This window comes from Myxocyprinus asiaticus, chromosome 11 (assembly GCF_019703515.2).
Source record: "Myxocyprinus asiaticus isolate MX2 ecotype Aquarium Trade chromosome 11, UBuf_Myxa_2, whole genome shotgun sequence".
NCBI lineage: Eukaryota > Metazoa > Chordata > Actinopteri > Cypriniformes > Catostomidae > Myxocyprinus > Myxocyprinus asiaticus.
The window spans coordinates 51,110,001-51,129,439 of record NC_059354.1 but is presented as its reverse complement, the minus strand read 5'-3'; the positions used below and the strand labels follow the sequence as shown (position 1 = coordinate 51,129,439).

General features: G+C 37.9%; 1 protein-coding gene and 1 long non-coding RNA gene across 3 annotated transcripts in view; both read right to left on the bottom strand.

Moving 5' to 3' along the window:
• The window catches only part of LOC127448282 (uncharacterized), a 384,406-nt gene that overhangs the window by 325,567 nt on the left and 39,400 nt on the right, over positions 1–19,439 (bottom strand). The window lies entirely within an intron of this gene.
• LOC127448295 (uncharacterized) overlaps positions 1–19,439 on the bottom strand; it is a 51,322-nt gene that overhangs the window by 29,886 nt on the left and 1,997 nt on the right. Inside the window, exon 2 of the long non-coding RNA XR_007898503.1 lies at positions 746–813. This is a non-coding gene — a long non-coding RNA (uncharacterized LOC127448295). The remainder of the gene's footprint in view (positions 1–745; positions 814–19,439) is intronic.

The window sequence follows — 19,439 nt, the reverse complement described above, 5'->3', positions numbered from 1 at the left end:
ACAGACATCAACATGATGCACTAATGTGAAAACTAGAAGCATTTTCATTACCAAATGGCTACAACAGGAGAGAGCTTAAAGCCTCAGTTTGTTCAATGGGTCATGAATGAAGGGTCAATTTAATTTGTATAGATCTCTTCACAAGACACGTGGTTTCAAAGCAGCTTTATAGAAGATGTTCAGATTAGCGGTATGATCGGCATGTCATCCAACAACCAGCTTGCCTCAAAGCAGTGACGTACTGCAAATCCTCAAGATCTCATTCAGATGTGTAAATCAGGTGGGTAACAGCACGTAAAAAACAGTAAACATCTGACCATACGTAAATGAGAGAGAAGTCATTCAGAATTTCTAGAAAGGAGCTCTTTGAAAATGTTCTCACAGGAAAGCAGCCGGACTGACAAAAGCACCTACATAACTATGAACCATGCAAACATGACTTTGTTTCCATTAAAAGCAACACGTATCTACTGTAACTAAAGTCTGAGCTATGCGACTCCAGCAGACTGTGATGGACACTCGGCCAAACCTCTCGAGTCGTCACAGTTCATTCTGGACAACAATAGCAGGAATTTTTTCTTCTCCGGCTCATTCAGAGTGTCAAGAGCTTTAATCTCCGTTCTAAAGTTTCGTCATCCTCTCAGTCGCAGCACAAAGACGCTGAATAGAAGCTCATTATGAAGATCTGTGATACTGAGTGTGTGTGGAGTCGTGATTATATGAGAGAGAAAAGAGAAAATCTCACCGTGAGCGTCACTGTTCTCCTCACGAATCTTCTTCACAGCGGAGAGACCGTCCTCTTTTCATGTGAAGCTGAAAGGTTGAAAAACACAGTTTAATTGGCTACTGCTTTCATGACATAAACATTGTATCTGGTCATTGCGTTGACCAGCGATAGACTGATTTATCGGCAAAATCTGCCAATATTTCACCATTATCAGATACCGGCTTTTGCTGACAACTGATCATACTTTATTTGTAAGTCATTTTTATTTGTTTAGCACTTTTCACAATAAACATAGTTTCATAGCAGCTTTACAGAAAATCATGTTGTAATGTCTGTAATGTCTTAAATGTCTTAATGTCCCCATTGAGCAGTTTAATTGAAAAAATAAAAATAAAAATAGTCATTGACATGAGCGAGCAAGCCAAAGGCGACTGTGGCAAGAAACGAAAAACTCCATTATAGAGGGCAACAGTCTGGTTCCGGAAATAAAAATCTATTTATTTTTCTCCAAAGGCGAAATGATTATTGACGATAACTTATAAACAGATCTACCGTGAGCTCTGAGGTTATTTCAACTACATTTGTTAGAAATCATGTGTAATAGCAGAATTCCTGGTGAAGAACTACACTACCCATAATCCTAAAGAGAGATCCACCAATCAGAGAATCATGTCAAAACAGCTCTTCAGCTCCGCCCACTCCCATCATGCACTGTGAATGATGCAATCGAGTCGCTCTCCCTACACTCTCAACCTACTGATATATTTGTATATATCGGAATATTTTGCAATAAACTTAAAATCAATAGTTTTATATTTTTCCATAGTTTTTAATTCGATTGCATCATTCGCAATGCCTCATGGGATTGTAGTTCATTTCTCATTAAAGATGTTAAGTGCACAGTCTTGTATCTTTTGTCTTTTTGTCTGATTTTCAAATATTTTTTTGCTTCAAATCATATTTTGAAATGTTGTGATTCACCTCGGGGCTGGTTGCTTTGGTTCATGGCACACAACTCTTTTATGAAGGATTTTATTAAATCCCTATGGAAAAAATGAATGGGAAAAATACTTCCGGAACCAAGACAGCTGAAAAAGTGAGCGGGCACTGTTGTGCTCTATGATTAGACCCTTTTCACAGACAGTGATGATGCATTTCTGCGTATTTTAAAAGTGTAAATATAGCAAACTGTTTTTTATTATTTAGTGTAAAATCATAACATTATATGTTGTGTTATGTTCCCCTGGCATTAGTTAAAAAAACTAGTTAGCACAGCTATGATAGTGTTTCTAATGCAGCAGCTGAGGGACTGACAGTAAATTTGGCATCTTTCTCTCTTCTTATCGTAATCCAGCACTCTCAAATTTTTGTCCTCTTATGGAAAGTGGTGAACACGTAAGCAAATGGGAATGCAAAGATAAAATTTCCCCTGGTCTGCCATTCACCGCTATAGATGTTTACCCTGCAATACTTTACTTTCAGGAAAAGTGAAAAGGGTCCATTGAAGCGTGCCTTTGTGTCACTTCCTAAATTAAAAGTCAGGCAAAAATGTCTCCCATGTGCAGAGGTGGAAAGTAATGAATTACAACTACTTTCGTTACAGTACTTGAGTAAATGTTTCTACTTTTTTAAGTATAAATAAATAATAGTACTTGAGTTGATTAAAATGAAGCATTCAACTTCACTACAGTTACTTTTCACCACAATTACAAAGTACAAAAAAATCCATAATATTTCTGAATTTTTGGGAAGAAGAAAGTTATAACTCTTCTTTTGAATTTTCACTGAACATTATTTTTTTCCCGCCGTCTGATTCCTTGCACCATCGCGCGCACATACGGGCTCTCCGCTTATATCAATCCGCATCAGTTTGGTGTTGTACTCCCACGTTAATTTCCGTAACCGTTCACCCTCTTGTTCAAAATAAACTGTCCTAGCGGGTAACACTCTCGCTCACGGTGCTGTACTGTACTTCTCTGCCCTGTCTCACCCGCTAGAGGCCAAAAGTGCACAAGGGATGTTATATAAAGAAGATATGAGAAATCACAAAACATAATGTAAACACATGCTACAATTTACTGTATAATAATATCTCAATATGTTAAATAACCATAATATTAATTAAGACTTTATTATTACAACTGTAATACAATAATACATATACAGAACAACCACTTTTAGTGTTTGAATCAATCATACCTCTCACTAAACACTGTGTGAAATGTTTATTTTTACCTTATTTTATTCAGTTGGCATGTAGGAGTTGATAATAGTTTGCTTAATAATCTCATTCCATACCTGGATAATTGCTGCAATATCATAGAGGATAAATTTCCTCCTCTATGATATTGCATTATATTACTTTTATACAGTATGTTAACTTAATAGCCAAAATACTTGGTCATACGTGAATGTGAATAAACCTGAAATAGGAATGTGTTTCAGTCACAATGCACATTATGTAGTTTAGAGATGATTTAGAGACATTTAGAATGTTACAAATGGCTATTTCTATTTAAATAAATGTATTCTTAAAATGTTTCTGTTTGTCCAAGAATCCTCTTGCAGCAATGCAGGTCTTTGGTATTTAGAAGCTGCTAGTTTAGGACCTATGAGGAGTCTGTTTCTCAAACTAGAGACTGTGATTTACTTGTCTTTTTGTTGTGCATCTGGCCATCCACTTCCCTCTCTATCCTGGTAAGAGATTATTTTTTCAAAACAGAATGCAAGTGTAAAGCAACTTGTAAGAACTCAGTACCTCAGCAAATGGAGAAAAAACCCTCTGTACTGTGATTTCTGCATGATAGCGAAACCATTTTCAATTGTTCTAATAATAAGAACATTTTCTTGAGTACCAATTTAGTGCTTTAGAATGCTTTTGTAAGGAATAGGAGACACAGAATATGTTTGCCATCACAGGTAAAGAAATACTGGAATAAATACCACTTAAAACAATTATTTCAAGCTGTAATAATAATTAGCAATTAATGATTTTGGCAGTATTTTTGATCAATTTAATGCATCCTTGGTGAAAGGAAGCATCAATTTCTTTCAAGAACAAAAATGTCTTTGTGTTCTAAAAATGGAAGCGTACTGTATATACTATATATATATATATATATATATATATATATATATATAATTTTCATAAAGTAAGTTGTAACGTAATTACTTGACTAGTTTTTCGGCAAACTACTTATTTACTCTTACTTGTGTCATAATATTTCTCAGTTCTTCTACTTGTACTCAAGTGAATTATTTCTTCAGTAGCAGTACTTTTACTTAAGTAAAAAAAATCAGTACTCTATCCACCACTTGTGAGCACATATGACACTTGCAGTGATATTGTATTAAATTTTGTGGAAAAAAAGTTTTTAAATACTTTTATTAGAGCAAAAAAATTAAATAAATAAAAACAAAAATAAATACAGAAAATATTTGGTGCTTTAATATAGACTGTGCTAGTAATATAGTTTAATATAGGCAGCATAGGTATGTGTTTATCAGTATTTTACAATGGCTTTGAACGTGGCTCATCCAATCAGAATAATCTTCCACTGAACAGAAACTTCACTATTAGACTGATGATAAGAGTAGTTGGTAATTAAGAACACAGCTTAAAGGCAGTCATTTGCTAGGTAATATTTCTGGCTTTTGGGAATTATTTGTATAACCTCATTAACTGATCTGGGCCTCATTACCCAAAAGCATCGTAAGACTAATTAGATAGTAGAATCCATATTACAGTTCATCTTAGTTTTGCGGCCTGTTTCCCATAAGCATTGTAACTGAAGTAGTTCTTGAAAATGCTCGTAGATCAACGAGTGCTCTGGAGTAATCGTACAGCGCTAAGAACATCGTAAGCACACAGACTTATACAGACACCTGCAGGACAAATGCGAAATTACACCTGCTACAATTGAAATACCTATAGCTACACTTTATGCTCATTTAATATCAGTATACATATGTTTTTATATTATTATTTTTAACCGACAAGGCTAATAATAATAACAATAATAAATGCAGAAAATGGTTAGTCAATATTTGATGAACAGATAAATTAATAAGTAAATAAATAAAGTTATTTGTGGACTAGTTCGTAACAACAAAGTGGTGGGATGATTGTTGCAGAGAACTGTAAAAATTACAATCAGAGAGAGAAGGGAAAAATCCAATAACTTGCTGCCGTGCATGAAAATCGTCCGTACAGTACATTGGCTCCTCATCCTCGTCTCATCTTCCTCTCTGACACCTAAGGGCACTCTCACCCGCACCACGTGTTGTGTAGTACTGCACATGTTGTGAAGCATTGTTGTTACCGTTATTACTTTTGGGAGTAAAGAGCAAATCTCCCTATGATTGGTGAAAGTCCCTAAAGCGCAGCTTCCACGCGTCTCCTTATTTTGCGCTCCACAATAACACGGTGAACCTTTGTTATATTCATTGTTTATTTATTCTTGTTGTCATTAGCAGAACCATACACAGGGTCTCTGCTGTCTTCACTGATTCTGGAAGTTTTAATCTCGACCCACAGAGCAAATTTTGAAAACGAAATATTAAAATGCACATCTGATGAACGAAGCAGTGATTGTGTAAAGGAAATGTATCGTTCTGCACAGAAGAAAATATTTCCCGCTAGCTAAATTACAGACGTTTTTAAAGTTACGCACAAATATAATTAAGTTATAATGACGAGCAACACTATACAGTCACGTTGCAGCATTTCATGTTTATGGACAGTGTCTCTCTTAAGTAGCACTTAAAGTGCATCCTCGCACATTCATGTTAAGTGCAGTTTTGGGAAGTGCATGTAAAAAATGTTCGTAACGTTCGTAAAATCGCTCGTTGAAAACACTCTTAACCACTAAGATCAGTTGTTATTGGGAAACGAGGCCCAAGGCTGGGTTTCCCGAAGAACTAATTAGAACGCTAGCAGCACTTAAATAGTACTTCATCTCTAGTTACTTCACACCAAACGCACTTCAACACTAAACACATTCATTCACTAAACTACATTCAACAATCCAGCCCCGGACACGACACATGAGGGGATTAAAATAAGCAGGAACAAACAAGGGACAGGTGCCACTCGCCAGCGGAAAGTTGGCATGATCAGCATTCCCATGGAAACAATCAGGGTTCCCATGGAAATGCTGATTCCGCATGCCAGCGGCACCTGAAACACATGAGGGAAAACGTCAACACAATTAGACCAAAACAAACAGAACATAGAACATGGAGTATCCGAATCCCAACACAGACTGAAACCGAACCAGACAGGGAGTCAGGATCCAGACACGAACTGGACACGAACAAGACCAACCGAAGAGCGCAAGGCGGTAACTCACAACCGGACCTGTGTGCTCAACACAAAGACAGGACACGAAACACAAGACAGAACATAGAGCGATTATGTCATGGTCCCATCAGATAAAAACCCAACCTGACAGAGTGACAGGACCATGACAACCCCCCAAAAGGGATGCCTCTTGGCATCCCAAATGGGAACATCAAACAAAAAACAAGACAAACGAGCCCTAACATAGAACAGGAAACACAACAGAAAGGGAGGGAAACCAGGGAGGGTGTTTAATAAAATAATAATAATAATACTTTATTTTCTATAGCACCTTTAAAAGTTGCATCTCAAAGTGCTTTACAAGAGAAAAATAAAAATTCATTGAAATTCAAAAAAGAAAAAGAAAACATGCAATCAGAACAATTTAAAAAGAATACAATAATAATCACATAATAATCAACCCTAAAGAAGTGAGTTTTAAGAGAAGATTTAAAAATACTAAAAGATTCAGCATGTCTAACCTTAGAGGGAAGAGTTCCACAGTTTTGGAGCAAAAGAAGAGAAGGCCCTGTCACCCATAGGATGCAGATGAGTAGGAGGAACAGTTAAAAAAACCAGATTCAGAGGAGCGGAGATCATGCATTGGAGTGTATGGGGTTAAAAGTTCAGACAAATATTGAGGGGCCAAACCATGCAAAGCCTTGTAGGTATGCATGAGAATGTTAAAGTCTACATGAAACTTGACAGGGAGCCAGTGCAAGGACTCCAAGATAGGAGTGATGTGATCACTTGTCCTGGTCCTAGTTTAAGGAAAGGGGAGTGGTCCGGAGGCCTGGGAGGCGGCCTCATGGCAGAGGGGACAGAGTACTGGGCGGCGGCCACTGGAAAGGGGTCAGAGGACTGGGCGGTGGCTGCTGGACAGGGGTCAGAGGACTGGGCGGTGGCTGCTGGACAGGGTTTAGGAGGGAGTGGCTCAGGACCGACATGGACTGTGGAACAGCCTCTGTGGCTGTGAGCACAGGCAGTGATTGGGGAATGACCTACGTGGTCGTGGGAACTGGCAGGGCAACAACCTCCTTGGTTGTGAGCACAGGCAGTGTGATGATGAAACACAAGACAGATGGGGAACGATGATGTCACGGTCCCATTAGACAAAACCCCAACCTGACAGAGTGACAGGACTGTGACATTACCGAAGAGCATACGGTGGTAACTCACACCCGGACCCGTGTGCTCAACACAAAGACAGGACACAAAACACAAGACAGAACATGAGGTAATGATGTCATGGTCCCGTTAGATAACTTGACAAAGTGACAGGACTGTGACAGTTACAAACAACTTCCATGTTTGTCAGTATTTCCACCTAATTTTCATTTTGAGAAGACAAACTCCTGGACATACTGGCCAAAATGATCAGCACCTTTGGACTGGACAGCTCCCATAACGAAGCACTTAAGTTCAACTTTATAACAAGCGTGTGGGAGGGTGGGGTCGGGTCGTGATTCCGCACACCCAGCCCCTAATTAGGCTGATTAAGCCCGAGAGGGATAAGGCCCACCGGAGACGGCAGTGCGACAGAGAGAGAGTTACTGACAGCTGTCCGACACCTGTGTGTGTCGCACTGTCCTCTCCAGTGGGCCATATCCCTCTCGGGCTTAATCAGCCTAATTAGGGGCTGGGTGTGCGGAATCACGACCCGGCCCCGCCCTCCGCCCTGCCACAAAGCCATCTACGTGCTAGTTTGGGAAACAGGTGTCACGCCATCGTAAAATAACGAGCGACGAAAGTTAAGATGATCATTAAAGCTTATGTTGCAATGTTATCGGGAAACCCAGCCCCTTTTAATCATATCCTGATCATATTAGAGGCAGGACACCAAAAAAAAAAAAAAAAATAAGAATAATGTTTAAATCACTGTAGCATTAATTGTGTCATAAAAGTGCTGTAAAAATGTCCAAATATGAACATGCCTTAAAATCTCCAAAATTAAATGCAAAAATGAATTACATTTAGCTTTGAATCATTACAGCATCTTAATGCATCTTAAAGTGTATAAAGAAGTTGTTTCTAAGAAATTCCAAGAAATTCATGCAACTGCTTTAAGTGTACTTTTTAATAATACATTTCATTTTACAGTATGATTTACCTATAAACATGCTATTATACACAAAACAGGCAATATCATTTAGCAATATTAATAACACTGTGTAACAAATTATTATTATTATTTTATTTTTGTTGGTTCCTGGGTAGTAAGTGTTATTTCCTAATTGCTTATGCCTCAAAAGTATAGAAAATGGCTATTATTCCCCACAAATATTGCTTTTGTGACCAGGACAGTGATATTTTGAAATGTACCTATTTTCCAGAACATTCCAGATAGAGTCAGTGCTGAGTAAACTTGGAGTAACTTCTAGAACTTTCTAGAACTTTCCAGTAATATAAATAGTAGTATAAATACAGGGGCCTAAAGCCCACCAGTTCAGTCTAGTTCCAGCTGCCTAAGTGGATACATATCTGCATTTTCCTGAGATGGCATCAAGAGGCTGCAAGCATCCGGCAGACACATTTTGCTATGTCTGCGGCCAATTTATCAAGACAAGAGTGAAAAAGTACTCTGTGGAAGCATCTGCTAAGATGTGTGAGGCCTACAAGGCATATTTCAGCATGCCTGTCGGGATCAAGACAAACACTGCGCACCTCATTTCACCTGCGAGCACTGCAAAAAAAACTCTGGAAGGTAAGATGGACAACTGTTGCTTGGAATTTTATGTTATAAAATTTGTTCATTTTTTAAATTGTAAAAGTTTTTAATTTTAAAATGTTTTTTTTGGGACGCCTTTGGGACAGCAGGGACACCGAGGCGCACTACCACAGGCGGGACTGGCCACAGCGGACCGAGTTCTCTGTGGGGAGGAACAACGTCAAGTGGGAGCCACTGGTGGACCCCCGGAAGGTGCTGATGCCACCACTGCACATCAAATTGGGCCTTATGAAACAATTTGTCAGAGCTCTAGATAAGGAGTCTGCAGCCTTCAAGTACCTTCAAGACTTCTTCCCTAAGCTGTCTGAGGCAAAGGTCAAAGCTGGTGTCTTCATCAGACCACAGATAAAGAAGATCCTGGAGTGCAATGAATTCCCCAAGAAGCTCACTAGTAAGGTGAAAGCGGCTTGGAACAGCTTTGTCGCAGTTGTTTGGGGCTTCCTGGGCAATCACAAGGCCGAAAACTATGTGGAGCTGGTTGAGACTCTGGTGAAGAACTACGGCACGATGGGCTGTAGGATGTCCCTCAAAGTCCATATCCCTGATGCTCATCTTGATAAATTCAAGGAGAACATGGGAGCGTACTCGGAGGAGCAAGGCGAGCTCTTCCATCAGGATATACTGGACTTTGAATGCCGCTACCAAGGACAGTATAACGAGAACATGATGGGAGACTACATTTGGAAAGTGATTTACAGTATAATCGTAAATCTCGAAAAACTACTCACTTCTAAATCTTTTGTAGTCATTTTTGTATTACTTTAGTATAAATACATGTTCATTTGGATTCATTTATGTGAACGAAAAGACACAAATTCGCCCGTTTTCTCATTGGAAATAGGTACATTTCAAAATATCACTGTCCTGGTCACAAAAGCAAAGTTTGTGGGGAATAATAGCCATTTTCTATACTTTTGAGGCATAAGCAATTAGGACATAACACTTACTACCCAGGAACAAAAATTGTGTTACATAGTGAATCAATGTTTTAAATGTTGATTAATAATCAACATTTTAAATTGTATTAAAAGATTGTTGGTGTTAATAGTTTCAAATGTATTGAATTTACTTGAGAGAAATATGTCAAATCAGTTGAGGAAGATGTATAAACAGGCATTATAAATATGGGAATAATAGTATAATCATGCATTGTTGCTAAACTTGTTTTGGACTAATGAAATTTCTCTGATGTTGAATTTCTTTGAATAGCAATTATGAATATTCCTGTCTTTCCAATTCAAATTCAACATCATGTGGGGTGTGACCAATTCAATCTGATTATTTAGCATTCTGGTAAACGCTAAGGTTTGCCTTTCCACACTCGCCGCACGTGTTTAATTAAAGCGCTCTTGAAGGTGCAGACAGCGCAGATGTGAGACGACCATTGCATTTCTTCCACTGAATTTTGAATCATTATGAATTAAATAAAAAACATTGTAACAGATAACACGCTTCTACCCAATCTGTAGACAAGACATGATAGATAAGAACTGGATTTTAATGTAATATTCATAGTCAAAGATAAACAGGGTTCCCTCTCTTTTAAAGGCACAATTTTCCATGACATTTTATGTGCCTGACATTTGAATCTAGCTTTTATTTGGTGTTTCTGCTTGTTTTTGATGGTCGTTTCTCACCTAAAGATAAGCAGTTCACTACATGGCCCAGTGTGATTACTAACCCCCATAAAGCTTTGATTTAATTTAATAAATATATATAGTCTGTATGTGCTGCGCACTTCAGAGTGCTATGTTCTCGGTCATCTCACACATACAAGAGCGCGCGTGATGATCATGATGAGGTGTTTTCAGTGTATGAGCGGCTTCACACATTCACACAAAGATTACATATTTATTCAATTAAATCACAGACTTTTGCAGTTTAATTATCACACTAGGACATATCGTTATTTTAATTTGATTACTTGTGCATTCAAAAATTCATTTTCTTCCAAATATGTCAAATTCCATGACATTCTGCATTTTATAGCTAATGCCATTTTATGACGAGATTGTGCCCGTGTTTTCCGCATACTACACGTGATAACTGCAGTATAAGCTGACTCCAATCATTTAATTATTGAAAATTAATTAACATCAAGGTATTAAGGCCAGATCACCATGATAACAACCCAGGTTGTTAGGGGTCCGACTGTCATCGTTGTCTAAAGTTTATAAATTAAATGTTTTTGGGTAACACAATAGCAATGTTGGAATGAAAAAATGATAATTTGTCAATATCAGTGAGGCATGAGGGTGTGGTCATGTTGAGAGGGAGAGCGGTTAGTCTCATCACCTGGGTTGTAATTACTCTAACACCTGTCTCTCATTATAGTGATGGCGGAGGGAGACCTGATAAGGCACGCCAGAGCGTCAGAGTGGGAGACAGGTGTTAGAGTAATTACAACCCAGGTGATGAGACTTACCACTTTCCCTCTCTCGCAAACAGACACATGACCACGCCCCCCATTCCACAATCAGAGTATTTTGCATTATATCAATACTTAGCAAAGCAGAGATGACAGCAGATGAGCACAGAAATTCAACATCAAAATGCTTAACAAATGAAAGGTACTTCAGCTCACCAAAACATCAGATCATTCAAAATAAATGAATGATAAATGTGGCATTAATGCGAAAACTGTCAGACATTTGACTTAAAAATAAAAAGCTCAAAAACAGTCAAACTAACATTATAAAATGGATAATTCTGACTCTAAATTCTGTTCGAACAAGTCATGTTTGAATATTGTGAAACAGCTGAAATACAGTACACACACATGTGATTTAACAAGTTGAATATTTCTTGCATTACATAAATTAAACAAAGCCAGGCTCAAATGTCAGACGTAAGCCTTTGCAAGGCATTATAATCTTATTTTAAAATTCTAAAAACATCCTGTGAGGCTTAATGACGCAACTGATTTTATCATAAATGCCATAAATGAGATAAATGCCAGTGGATTGTATTATTATGATAAAAGATGGTAAAATCTAGACTCTACCTATAATGACAAACATTCCCAGTTTCGTCAACTGTCTGACCGTTTCATAGCCAAATCCTTTGCCATTTTGTTTGGGTAAAACTATGAAGAGAGAGCAGAAATATATTTCATGTGGTCTCTGTATCAAGAATGTATTCTGGTGCTGGTTTCATGGCATCTGAATACTAAAGGGCACTTTGAATAAAGCTCATTATCATTCTCAATATAATGCCAATTAAAGAGATTCTCATTTTCATGTCATGTTCTTTTGGGTGAACTATTCTTATAAAGTGAATGGACAGCTTCTCTTAAAAGTCCACTGGTGGTGCTTGTAGGTGTCATTAATATTGTAATATTTAAGCAGTCTTTGTGGGGCACGTTTATTAGGGAATACACTGAATAAACAGGCAGAGGGTGAACATTTTTGCAGAGGAAAAATCGAATGTGCACTTGTTAATTAAAAAGTGGCCAGTGTGTTAATTAACCACTCGAGAAATAATGATAATTAATAATTAATAATTTATTATAATTAATAATTTAATAATTATAATTTTCTTTATTTATCACACATTATACATTTGCACATATACAGTGAAATTCTTCTTTTTCACATATCCCAGCTAGGCTGGGGTCAGAGTGCAGGGTCAGCCATGATACGGCACCCCTGGAGCAGATAGGGTCAAGGGCCTTGCTCAAGGACCCAACAGTGGCATCTTGGTGGTGCTGGGGCTTGAACCCCCAACCTTCTGGTCAGTAACCCAGAGCCTTAACCGCTGAGCTACCACTGCCCACTCGAGCTACCGCTGCCCACTAAAAAAGGGGTATGGGTATGTGGGTATTTGTGTGTGTATGTGTGTGGCTTTACCAGAGGGGTGTGATGTAAACGTAAGCCTATAGGCAATAAAAAAAAAAAAAGAAAAAAAAAAGGCATGAGCCATTCAACAAGTCCCGCCCCAACTTTATGTTTCAATTAACATTTTAATTGAAAATTGAAAGTGTGAACCGGTGCTTTTGCACCACTAGGGGCATGGAAGTCTTCAAGAAGGACATTAAAAATGAATTTAACATCATGCCATGATCTATTGATCAAATCCAGCATTTTTTTTTCCTCTAATGTTGGAATGCACAATTCCCACTACTTAGTAGGTCCTCGTGGTGGCGCGGTTACTCACCTCAATCCGGGTGGTGGAGGACAAGTCTCAGTTGCCTCCGCTTCTGAGACCGTCAATCCGTGCATCTTATCATGTGACTCGTTGTTCATGACACCGCGGAGACTCACAGCATGTGGAGGCTCATGCTACTCTCTGTGATCCACGCACAACTTACCACACGCCCCATTGAGAGCGAGAACCACTAATCACGACCACGAGGAGGTTACCCCATGTGACTCTACCCTCCCTAGCAACCGGGCCAATTTGGTTGCTTAGGAGACCTGACTGGAGTCACTCAACACGCCCTGGATTCAAACTCACGACTCCAGGGGTGATAGTCAGCATCAGTACTCGCTGAGATACCCAAGCCCCCAAATGTCTGTAATTTTTACGATAAATGACTGTAAAAATACTACAGAAAAAACGTTAACTGATTAACAAGTATTAATTGTAAATGAGTAAAATATATATATATATAACCGTATTTTTATAAAAAAAAAAAAAATTTTTTTTTTTTAAAAGACAATACAGTAGTTTTTACAATAAAATGTTGTAAAAATTAAAATTTTTAGATGTAAAAAGTATGATTTTCCTGTATAATTAATGGTAAAAATTTACATTATGTTTAACAAGAGAGTACATGTACTTTTTACAGTAAATTATTGTTAAAATTACAGTAAAAACAATAATAATCCCTGAATGACCCATTACATTTCATTATATTTTATGGGAATAGTTCTGTTTCAGTTATGTACATTGAGGTGTTCTGTTTTATATTTAATGTAGTTTAGTGAGCTTCATGTCATCATGTGCTCTTCTGTAATTTTTACGGTGATTAACAATACATTATAAAGTGAAATGCAGATTTTTACAGTTTCAGAAGGTTATCTGTTTCAGAAGTTTATGATGTTTTTACTGTAAATTACAACAATTTTAAACTGTAAAATGTACAAGTTGTTCTGTAAAGTTGTTTACATTTTTACTGTATTTGTTGCATAATTATTCTGGCAATTCTTTTTTTTTTTTTTTGTAAAAACAATAGTATTTTTCTTTTTTTTTTTTTTACAGAGTATGGTATCCGCAAACGGTGACTTAACTGTTGTAACACGCTAGTTGACTGTTATTCTCTCTCCTATGATAGCACTGCAGAGGTTGTTATTTCAGTAATTAAAAGAATCTCTGGTATAGTCTCAATTTATTCCAAAAGAAAATGACAAAACAGCACTATAAAAGTATTCCAAACGACGCATCCAAAGTCCTGGCTTTAATCACTGAAAATGTTCCTCTCCGTGAAGGCGGTCACATCTCATTGAGAAAATGTATATCGAAAACCATAGAATGTCACAATCGGTCACATGACACGCGAGAGCCAATGGCATCTGACATCATCGATGTCAAAGCTGTCTTGGAACTTATTGAAGCGGAGAATGTTTAATGTTTATAATAGTGCGGGTCGGGACTATTATGCCAGATGGGGATGCTGATCATTAAATAAAGATTTAAAATAGATCTGTTTCTCACACAAAGACATCACATGACATCAGAAGATCTGGAATATAGTGTACAAACAGAGGATTACTTATGATCATTTTCAGGGAGCTTTTCTCATTATTTGAGCTACAACTCGGACATATGAAACTCCCTTTGTTCCCAAAGCAAACAAAATACTAATTAAAAGATAAAGCAATGTGTAAATGATTACTGAAACATTAATTTTAAAATGTAACCTTCGGTAAAGCAACGGAAAGCTCCAAAATGATTTTAATACCGCATTAAAAATATGACCAATGGCGACACAGTGACACTTCATTATGAGTGTTAAAATGTTCAATAAATTGTTACATACACTGAATATTTATAATCGGAATATACCATTTTTCTGCTAAAGAATATCAATAAGCTGAACAGTAGGCGGTGTACAATGGTCAAGAGTCATGTTAAAGGAATATTCCGGGTTCAATACAAGTTAATCTCAATCAACAGCATTTGTGGCATAATACTGATTACCACAAAAATATATTTTGACTCATCCCTCCTTTTGTTTAAAAAAAGCACAAATGTGTGTTCCAGTGAGACACTTACAATGGAAGTCAATGGGGTCAATAATCTGTAAACATTAAAATACTCACTGTTTCAAAAGTATAGACACAAGACATAAACAATATGTGTGTTAACATGATTTTACTGTGATACAATCACTTACTAACCTATTAATAACATAATAAATTAATATCTACAATTTATATCCAATTTTAAAACTTTGTTGCCATGACGATGTAACGTCGTAAACCCTAAAATTACTGTAAAAACGATGATATAAACAAATTTACAGCTCACTTCCATTGTAAGTGCCTCACTGTAAACCAGATTTTGGCTTTTTTAGAGAAAAGAAAGGATGAGTCAAAATTGATTTTTGTGGTAATCAACCAGCCTGATCTCACAAAAAATAAAATCGGCAAGCGTGTGCCGATTTTTCTTTAGCCGAAATCGGTATACGTTGACCGAATTTGAAAACACTGCCTCCAGAGGCTAAAGCGGGAAGTGTTTCAGAGCATATAAACAAGTGTGACATCCATTTATATCCAGAAGAGGTCACCAGAAGCCAGTTGTAAAAAGAATTGTATTCAGCTGAACAGGGTGTATAACAGTGAAGAGAAATGCTTAATTTATTTAATCTATCCCCCCCGCCCCCCCAACCCAAATCTAACCATAACCATTAATAGAGACAAAATGTAATGTTAGGGATAAATATGCAACCTCCTTATCATGCTTGTGATTTTTTATACAAACACGATTACTTCCTCGTTTGATTGGGGATTGAACTGTTGTCTCCCATGCAACTGACGCAATGTGCTACCAGTCGAGCCACGAGAGAAAGTGACTGGTGTTGAGCTATTCCAAATATGTCCAATGGGAGATAGGGCATGTCAGTGAGTCGTCATACTGTTGTCAATCCTAGGGTAACGGAACTTTCGGAAACAGCGTGCCAACTTCCCGTGTGATCCTGTTGAATCAACATTATGCCACAAATGCTGTTGATTGAGCTTAACTTGCAATGAACCTTTCAAATGCCCTTTAATAAACAGTAGAGCGGTTACGGGTGTGCCTTTACAGTGGCATTGTACAATGGCTTCTAAACATGGCTCATCAATTTCGAATTTCGGATTGGAACAGTCTGTTTCATAATAAATGTTTCGTGCAATGCAATATGACTTTGGCACAAAACAAATGATTCACAGTTGACGGCAGTTCATGGATGGATGGCTGCCATACATTTGCCCTTTTGCAGCAATTATTATTGTCATGATTCCCTTTGTACAACCCATCTCTGTCTCATGACATAAACTGAGAGGAAAATGAAACATGATTTTGAGAATACGACCTCAAGAGTGCACAATCCTAAATGCAAAATGATGTACTGATTGAGGCAAAACACTAGAATGTGGTGCTAAAAATCAAGTCATTCCCTTCAGCAAACATTATATTACATTTTCATCACTGACAACAATTAGTAGCCTAATTTTTGTAAAACATGAGTTTATTTGTGTGGGGCGTTTTGGCAGGAAGAGCTGATTGAAATTCCCAGCCAGTGTCGGGTCACCTTGTCCTCCAGTCTGGAACATGAGGACCAGATGCTGGTGAAACTTATCTGCTGCCTTTATCAGATGGTTAAATAGGGAGCTGCCTTGATAGCTTTTAAAGCACATATCATTTTAAATGCCCTGTCCTACCTTCATCTATGCTGTCACAGATGTGGAATTATGAATGTAATGAATTTCTTAAATGAAATGGATCTTTTTTCAAGTCTAATTTCTCCAAGCTACAATAACTAAAGCCTACTTCGATTGCTTGGTGTGAAGCAAAGTGTGATTCCACCCCTGTAATTTAGCCTGATCTCTTGAAAATGACGTGTCTGTGGCGACATTTTTGCAAAATGACATTACGTGGTTCATGACACATATCGCGGCAGTTTCGAGGTCAATTGTCCACTGTGCTGCGCTAAAAGTGAATTAAATGTTCTCCCAAACAGATAAGGTTTTTACGGTTAATGCTTTTTCGAGTTTTAAATCAACAAAACCGATCTCCCTACCCTAAATTTTGTAGTGCTTCTATGACACTTTGGGTTCACGTGTGGACTCGTGTGCTCTTCAGGACTCGTACTCCGCTCCTTTACATCACAAGTGCAACGCTCTATCAGTCGAGCAATATGATCACACTTGAACAAGCTTGTAAATGTAGTTGATTATGTAATGCAAACGTTAAAATGAGTCATGCACTATAGTAAAAGTGTTTCGATGTCATCAGATAGCACTGAATGAGGAACAGGGTGAGACGTAAGTGTTTATGAACTGATAATCTGCCGTTTTACTCGTGATTTGTGTGAAAGTGAATAAAAGTTGTTGTTGTTGTAGTCCTAGTGTTCATTTGACCAGGAAACTGCCATGTAAAAATAATTTTGCCGATGTTAGTCTTGCAGTGAAGTTTGTCTTTCAACATAAGGTGTAAATGTTAATTGATCACATTTACTTGGCTTGGAATTATAATTGTTACCTGGACACCCTGAACAGCAGTTTTATAATGCAAAGCACTCCTGCGTGCAATATAACTGCATATAGCTTTGCTATTTTATTGCAATCCATCCAGTTCCAGGGGCCATGTAGAACCGGGACTTTTCCCAAACGGGGCCTAACAGGTGGCGATAAGCTGAAACGGGCCACTGCATTATGCCGAACGGGCCGCAAAACTGCGCCGTGATATGCAGAAAAGGACGGGGACAACCCCCAACTTTTGGGCAGGTTTCTATGTAAAATCCAGGGCTGATTTCTCTTCCCAGTCCGCCCCTGTCCAATTCAAATCTGGATTACATTCGTTTCCGACAACAGCCTGTTAAAAACGAAACTTTACATAACAGTTGACTCATCTGCCTCTTTATAAACACTTTTCTTTGCCATGTCTGACTTCATTATATCTCCTGTGTCACACAGCAGCTTGGGTGGAAGAAATCTGTCTGACAGCTGAAACTGAGCGTTTGGCAGTTTCTGCAGGAGGAGGAATCATGGACTGCTTCAAATTCCCCTCAAGAGAACACTTCCTGGCCCACTGTCAATGATTGCCACTCCATTACGTTTTCAGGAGTTCCTTATCTCCGATTCCTCCTCCCCCACCTGACCAAACACAACCTGTATTGTCAATCCAGGGCAAGAATTTAAACGGATGCCACCAAGCTTCCTGGAACACCAAAGCGACACTCTCGTACCATTTTCTGACAACATTCAAATGACACGCTGGTTCCAAATTCAACTAATTTCAGAGATTTCTATTTTAGCCAAAACTATAAACTTTTAAGGTTGAAATGAAAGTTAAATTGGGGGAAAAAGATAACTCACTGAACAACATGATCACACAGAAAATCGACATGTTGCTTCTGAAAATTAATGTTCCCTGAAATCAGTTAAAGTTCATTCGACGACAGACTCTATGACATTCAAAACCTGTTGAGTGACAGATAGACAAGATATGAAACAGTGGACTAACAGGGGTGTTTGCTTTGATTTGTTAGTTTTTTATTATTATTATTATTATTTTTATTATTATTTATTTTTTAATTTGCTGCATTTGGTAAGCTTGGACATTCCTGTAACTCAATTGATAGAGTATGGTGCTAGCAACGCCAATGTCATCATGGGTTCGACTTACAAGGAATGTCCCAGGTAATTCATGCATGTACACATTTCCCTCTAGCGCTACTGATTGCATGTTGTGTGATCAACCTCAGAGATACATTCTCTGGTCCCATGTGAACCAGGAAGTAACTGCGTTCACATAATTAATAATGAGTGCGATGCAGACGTTGCATTTGCAAGTTGCATTAAAATTACTTTGTACTCCACTGACAGTTAGGTTTAGGATTTGGATTAGGGCGTACCAGGGTTATAAAATATGCATTCCTGTATTACATTATTAAGAATTGTCCTCATTCAAAACGTGCCACTGCAAGACAAAAATATCAATATAATAGTATAATATAATATACAATGCCTATATAAAGATAACACATATTGTAGTTGTAGCCACTTCCATGTTTTACATGTGCAAACAAAAGTTTTCCTGTATTTCAACTAGAAGATTAAGTAAGCTTGGGCATTCCTGTAACTCAGTTGATAGAGTATGGTGCTAGCAACACCAATGTCATTATGGGTTCGACTTACAAGGAATTTCCCAGGTAATGCATGCATGTCACTTTGGATAAAAGCATCTACTAAATGCATAAATGTTGATCTTAATTAATGCGTTTGCTGCGCAAATATTCCTCACAAGACTTAATTTGTCATCTCCATGAATAAATTGTCCCAACTTTGCCAAATGAACTTCTATTGGGCTCAGTGACTGGTGTAAATGCATAACTGACCGTGCTAATTAAAGCTAATTAAATGGCCATTTCCTTAGAGCTGCATGTTTGAACCCTGCTGCGATGAGTTCAACAGAGTGTGCCTCAAATATACCGCAGT